The sequence below is a fragment of the Canis lupus genome, chromosome 27 (assembly GCF_003254725.2).
Source record: "Canis lupus dingo isolate Sandy chromosome 27, ASM325472v2, whole genome shotgun sequence".
NCBI classification, from domain to species: Eukaryota; Metazoa; Chordata; class Mammalia; order Carnivora; family Canidae; genus Canis; species Canis lupus.
Genome location: NC_064269.1, coordinates 18,847,145 through 18,854,005, shown reverse-complemented (window position 1 = coordinate 18,854,005; position 6,861 = coordinate 18,847,145). Strand labels below are relative to the sequence as shown.

The following is a 6,861-nucleotide window of genomic DNA, read 5'->3' as shown; positions in this document are numbered from 1 at the left end:
CAGTGTGGGGGGGGGGGGGGTACCCACAAGCTCAGTGACCTCGGATTTTGAGCCTGTATTTTCTCCTCGGGTGGATGGGGGGGGAGGTGTGCCCTCCAAGCATTCAGACTAGAACCCCAGACTTTCTGTCTCTGTCTCCCCCCTCCACTTCCCTCCTCCTCCTCCTCCTCTGTTTCTCTCGCAAGGTGTGGGAGCTCTTCTTTTCGAGGCCAGAGAGGGGCGCCTTTCTAGCTCCCTTTCCCCTCACCCTCACCCATCGATTAAAAAAAAAAAAAAAAAAAAAAAGCCCGGGAGTAATAGCGAGCGGCCGTGCTGGGTGCCGAATGAATGGGAGCCGCGGGCGGGCCTGCGCGGGCCCTCGCCAGCCCCGCGCGCTCCTCCCGCCGCGGGCCGAGGCCGCCGCCGCCGCCGCCGCCACTGCGCCCCGCGCCCAGGCCGCGGCGGCAACGGGGAAGGTCGGAGGGAGGGTGGTTTCCTCCCGCCCCACACCCAGCCTCGGAGCCGGATATATAGTGTCACGTTTGGGAGGCGAGAGCGAGAGGCTTCCCCGCGCCGGAGCCCCCGCGGGCCTCGCAGGACCACTAGTTGAGCCCGCGCCCGCCGCGCCCAGGACCAGGTACGGCAGCGGCCGCCGCCCGGCGCCCGGGACCACGCGCCTCGCAGGCCACGCGGGGCGGGGGGCCGGGGGCTGGGGGCTGGGGGCGGCCCGGGGGCGGGCGCGGCGGCGGCGCGGGAGGGGCGGGTCCCTGCGGCCCGGGAGCCCGGGGGCAGCGCTCCGGGCGGCTCCAGCCCCGGCCCCCGGCCCCCGGTCCCCCGGCCCCCGGCCCCGCGCAGGGGGCGCCCGGGCGGAGCGGCCCCGCGGGGGGGACGTGGGAGCCGCGCTGGGCGGCCCGGAGCGCGGAGGGAGGGAGAGCGGGCGGGGGACCGGCGCCCGGGAGGGCCTGGCGGCGGCCTCCGCACCCCCGGCTACGCCTGAAGAGTGCGCGGCCCCCGGGGCCACGTGCCGGCCGGCCCGGTCCGCGGCCTCCCAGCGCCGGAGGGAGCCGGCGCGCCCCCGGACCCCGCGCCCCGGACCCCGCGCCCCGGACCCTCCCGCCGCCGCGCCCGCCGCGCCCGCCCCGCCGAGGCCGCGGCCCCCGGGCTGAGCAGCGCAGGGGCGGCCGGCGGGGTCCGCGGCTCCGGGGACCTGGCCGCGTCTCCCTGCGGCCTGGGCGTGGTGCAAAGAGCGGGGCGGGGGGAGCCCGGAGACGCCGGGCAGCCGCCGGGCCATCCCGTTCGCTCCAACCGGCTACGAGCCACCGCACTCCTGGACACCCGGGAGAGCGTCCCATCTGCCAGGCTCCTCCTGCGCCTTGCGGGGTGCGTAGAGTTCGTGGATGAACACTTCTTCTTCCGTGGAGGGGTGGCCTGCTGTGAGCAACCAGGTCTTTGGTGCATCTGCAGGAGCTTTGGTGGCTGGGGACCGGGTGGGGTGCTCCATGGGACCATGTGGGGTGCTCCACGGGACCGTGTGGGGTGCCCCATGGGACCATGTGGGGTGCTCCATGGGACCATGTGGGGTGCTCCATGGGACCGTGTGGGGTGCTCCATGGGACCGTGTGGGGTGCTCCACAGTCTCCACGGGACCGTGTGGGGTGCTCCACGGGACCGTGTGGGGTGCTCCATGGGACCGTGTGGGGTGTTCCACAGTCTCCACGGGACCGTGTGGGGTGCTCCACGGGACTGTGAGCTAGGGCAGGGCAGGGACAGCTGAAGAACCCAGAAAGGTTAATCGGATGTTTCTACTTGTTCGACGTGCATCGAGAGAAGTTTGACACGGTGAGAAAGGAAATCGGAGAATTACCGTGTGGTTTCTTTCTTTTATTTTTTTTAAAGATTTTATTTATTTATTTATTTATTTATTTATTTACTTATTCATTCATTCATTCATTCATTCGAGACACAGAGAGGGAGAGAGGGAGAGACACAGGCAGAGGAAGAAGCAGGCTCCACGCAGGGAGCTGGATGCGGGACTCGATCCCGGGACTCCAGGGTCACGTCACCTCCCGCCCTGGGCGAAGGCGGGTGCTAAACCGCTGAGCCACCCAGGCGTCCCTACCGTGTGGTTTCAATTGCTCAGCAATCCACCCCCAATTCTGTGAGTTGGACATCTGGCTGAGGGGCAAGAATATTTCGGCTGAAAAGGCAAAGGACTAAAGAAGCCACTCGAATTGCGAGAAGAGGCTTTTCAGTAAAACGCACGTTAGGGATATTTGTGAGACTCCCAAGAGATGGCCATGGTGTTTTACCGCCCGCCCCCCCCCCCCCCCGACTAGGGTATTGAAATATTTCATCTGGAGTGTGTCTCAGGGTGCATATCTTTAGAGGACTCTTTCTATTTCTGCGGGCATTTTCTGCACCTTCTTTTTTAAAACCGATTCCTGCCTCACTCCTACACCGAGAGTTGGTGAATCTTACCGTGAAGCATTTCTCCTTTATTTGAAGGAGGGAGTGTGACATCTCATTACAAAAGAAGGGAAGCTTTCTTTAAGGGGGCAAAAGATCAATCAAAGAGCTAATATTTGGGTGTCACGTTGGGGTTCATAAAGAATTTGATCACCTTGAACATCTCTCCATTTGCTCTCCTATCATCTGAAGATGCAGTTTGAGTGTATTTCTTTCTGGCAACATTTGGGCAGCCTTAAGAATTCTGTGTTTTTTTGGATTAACTCCGGTGCAGTCATGAAAACTCACTCATTCACAGGCAGTCTCCAGAAGGATCATGCACAGTGACCACCAGCCTGCTTGTCCCTAACATTCTTGGCTCTGTGAGAACATTTTTTTTACTCTTGAAGAGGCATTCTTGATGCTTTATTTTGTTAACAGACCACTTTAAGAATCTGATAAAAAAAAAAAAAAGCTATAGAATATGAAAAACAAACATATGCACATTAGCAAAGAATTCTGCCTACAATTTCAGGAGTTCACAGCCTCCTTGATACCCAACCAAGTATCAGATGTGCAGAGGCCCTGCGCAGGGCCGGCTTCACGGAAAGGCAAACTGTGCAGTCACAGTTTAATGAAGGACTCCGGGCTTGGTTTAATGTTCTGCTGTCACTGTCAGCTGTCTTAATAATTTTCAAACAAAGAGCTCCAAATTTTCATTTTATACTGGATCCTGCAAATTCTGTACCCAGCCCTGACCCCAGGTTAACCATCCTGTTCTAGAAATTACTGAATAACAGTGTTGTGATAGAGTGATCCTACATTTCAAGTGAATTCTGCAACACAAACCTGGAAGTTAGCTGCTAGATACCTATATCATTAAGCCCCTCCTCCTCGTTCCCAGTTTCCATGCTGACCAAATAAAGCTAACACACTAGATCTGCTACTGTATTCATCTTAAAAGGTTGTTGTGATGATACACTTAGGTAAAGAGATAATAACTGTAGATATATCTTTTTCCCTTGAACAGTTTTATGCTAACAAAGATCCTATTCTTATAGGCTTAACTTTTCTATTCCATGTTTCAGAAGTAGCCTGAGGAAGATCAGTGGCAGGACTTGTTTAATAACCGTTATATTTTGGTGGGGAAGAAAATAAAACAAAAAGTAGCTAAGATATTCAGTATTTATTTATTTTTTTTAAATTTTTTATTTATTTATGATAGTCACACAGAGAGAGAGAGGCAGAGACATAGGCAGAGAGAGAGGCAGGCTCCATGCACCGGGAGCCCGATGTAGGATTCGATCCTGGGTCTCCAGGATAGCGCCCTGGGCCAAAGGCAGGCGCCAAACCACTGCGCCACGCAGGGATCCCGATATTCAGTATTTAAATAGTCCTTAAAAACCACTATTTGGACAAGATTGGGATTGGCAAGTAAAAGTGCAGAATAACTTATTGGATCCCCAAGATGATTTCTGAATTAAATGGCTCTTTGGATCCAACTCATCCAAAAATCGGACAATGAGAAGCCGAGTGAATGATTGAAATATTTTTGCTTCATTTAAGTTCTAAAAATCCATATTTTCCAAATCTTGAGCAAGTCATTCTTTTAAATATTCTAAGAGATACCTAGAAGGATAATGTACACCCAGTCCTCTACCAAGCTGTCTTCACCTCTTTTAACACTAGGGTCGCTGGGAAACTTCAGGCAAGTTCTCTGTCTCGACTTTCCTCCCTTAACTATTTATCTTTATCCCAGCTTTTATTCCCAGTATGATGGCAACACACTCCAAAATGTTGAGGAAGAGAACAGTGAAAGGAAATGAGTCAAATTCCCATATCAAAGTCTGAAAATGAGGGCAGTAAAAGTGGTAGCTAGAGGCTCCTTTCATACAACTACTCTGCAGAGGCATGTTGTGTACTTTAGGTTATGAAGTACCAGGTCTTGTGCTTGATAGACTTATGACATCATTGGCAAGACAAACTATAAAGATAAGGTGTTAATTAACATTAACAGATGAGTTGTTACACGGCAATATAAGAGCACACACTAAATGACTGGTACAGAATATAAGTACAACGAGTTTCCAAGAACAGGAAAAACTGAAATGGCTAAGGAAGCTTTAGAGGAGAGTTCCAGGAGACGTTCCTTAGAGCTCTGCTCCCAACAGAGATGAATGATTGAGTGTTCTGGGTGATTAGTGTGCAAAATAATGAAAATCTGGTTGGACCTAAAATTTCATGTGGGAAAAGGCTGGAGATAAAACCATTAGAGAACTTTGCAGTAGCTAGCTTCATTCATGTGCTAAATCATTATTAAGCCTCTTCTGTAACTAGACACAGTGCCAGTTTTTCCACATTTAGTGTTGAATAAAGCAGATGTGTTCCCCATCTTGCGGAACTTACAGACTTTTAAGAAAATAAAATGTAATAACAAATTGTTGGAAGTAGAATGAAGAAGAACAAGGCGCTATTTAAAAAAAAAACAATACAGGAGGGGTACCTGGGTGGCTCAGGTGGTCGTGTCCAACTCTTGATTTCAGCTCCGGTCTTGATCTCAGGGTCCTGAGATCGAGCCCTGTGTTTCATGTTTCAGGCTCCACACTCAGCAGGGAGCCTGCTTGAGTTTCTCTTTTCCTCTCCTCTCTGCCCTGCTCGCAAGCACTCACTCTCTGAAATCAATAAATCAATAAATCTATCTTTAAAAAAATACACAGGAACCAATTCAGATTTGATGCTCTGGGAAGGTCTCATGGACAATGAAAGATTTACATTGATATTTGAAAGAAGCTTGGGGGGTTAGCTTGGGAAAAAAAGAAAAGGAAGGAAAAGCATCTGGGTAGAGAAAGTAGCAAATTGGAAGGCGGTTAGGAGAGGAAAAGCCTGGAAGTGTTCAGAGGACAGAAAGGAAGCACATGTGGCCGGAGTTTGGTGAGGAGATTGCCAAGAGGCTAGACATGAGTGTGGGAAAGAAACACTCTGCTTGTGTAACACCTCACAGATTTTGACAGAGATTTTGAATTTTATTTTGGTGGGAAGCCGCTGAAGATTGTGATGCCATATTTTAAAGAGATCTTTATGAGTGCAATAAGGACAAAGGACAAGAAGGATAAAGGATTGGCAGGAGGATGACCAGTTAGGCAGAGTGCCGATGACAGTACTGACAGGGAAAGTGGAGAGAAGTGGACAGACTTGAGATGTATTTCGAAGGAGAATTGGTAGAACTTGTTGATAGGTTGGAAATGAGAGGTGTGTGAGGCAAAAAGAAGTGAGAGAATGAATTCTTTCAGTCAGATACTGCTGAAAGTTTGTAATCCAAAGCAATAGACTCATGTGCGTATGATTTAGAGTTGCCACAAGAACTGAAAAATGAAATGGAAGCTGGTAACCCTGCCTGGAACCTCTGGAAAATATACCAGGCTGTTGGGGTAGAGGTGAGAGAGAGAGGAGGGAGATACTTTTGCTTTTCATACTATCATTTATACTGTTGGGATTATTTTTAAACCATCATATAGTTTATCACCTCTGTAAAAGTTACTGTAGTAATAAATATGGCTCCTGTTTTGCTGGCTTGGCCACATGAATAGAATATAGAGTCATTTCCTAAAATGAAAAAAATTAGGAGAGAAAGGTTTTATCCTTATCAAAGTGGATTGGTTCTAAAACATAATTCAGTCCCCTGCTTAAAGCCTTTCTATGCTCCCCCCTTGTTTATATCAGCATTTCCCAAAATGTAGTCTATGGATCATTAGTGTTTTGGCTTAACAGTTAAGTGAAGGAAAAAAAAAAAAAAAAGCTTTCCTGATCATTTAAGTTTCAGAAACAATTGATTTAACCTAGGTAAGCAATTTTATTGCAGGAATCCTCAGAGCCTTTAATTTACTAATGCACACTTAGAATCAAGAAAGAAGGGATATTTTATGCTACATTTCCTAAACTTATTTGACCTTGAAATGCTTTTTTTGGTAGAACATCTAACAGTCAGCATTCAGCATGCCACGCTTTGGGAAATGCTATCCTTATATTAATAGAGTAAACCTTTGAACATTCACAGCTCTCTATTAACCATCAACTTCTCTCATCCCTTTTATGCTACTTAGCTGGAACTGGAAGGAAGCAGGAGACCAGAACAGACTCTGTTAATAGGCTTTAAGTGCATGATGAAACCATAAAGAGATATTCAAAAGCAAAACCTACAGTCTGATGAAAAATAAGTTTTTATTTGTGAGTGTTTTTTTTTAAATTTCTACTTTCATGGCAAGGCTATGCAGGACCTCCCTGAGGTCCATTCTATCAAGTCCAGATTTACACGTGAAGAACCTCAAACATAGACAGTGGGGAAGATGTCACAGGTCCATGGTAAGTCTGGGCCTTGTTTGATGTTCATAATATATCTTACAGGGCAACACAATGTGAATTCATAAGGTGTCTGTAGGA

General features: G+C 49.1%; 1 protein-coding gene across 4 annotated transcripts in view; it reads left to right on the top strand.

Moving 5' to 3' along the window:
* The first annotated feature begins 290 nt into the window (after window positions 1-290).
* FAR2 (fatty acyl-CoA reductase 2) overlaps window positions 291-6,861 on the top strand; it is a 131,786-nt gene continuing 125,215 nt past the window's right edge. For 3 of the 4 annotated variants that reach the window (XM_025455506.3, XM_049102967.1, XM_049102966.1), the window contains exon 1: window positions 291-616. The gene's annotated coding sequence lies outside the window, so the exon portion shown is untranslated. The remainder of the gene's footprint in view (window positions 617-6,861) is intronic. The other variant, XM_025455508.3, reaches the window with a different exon arrangement.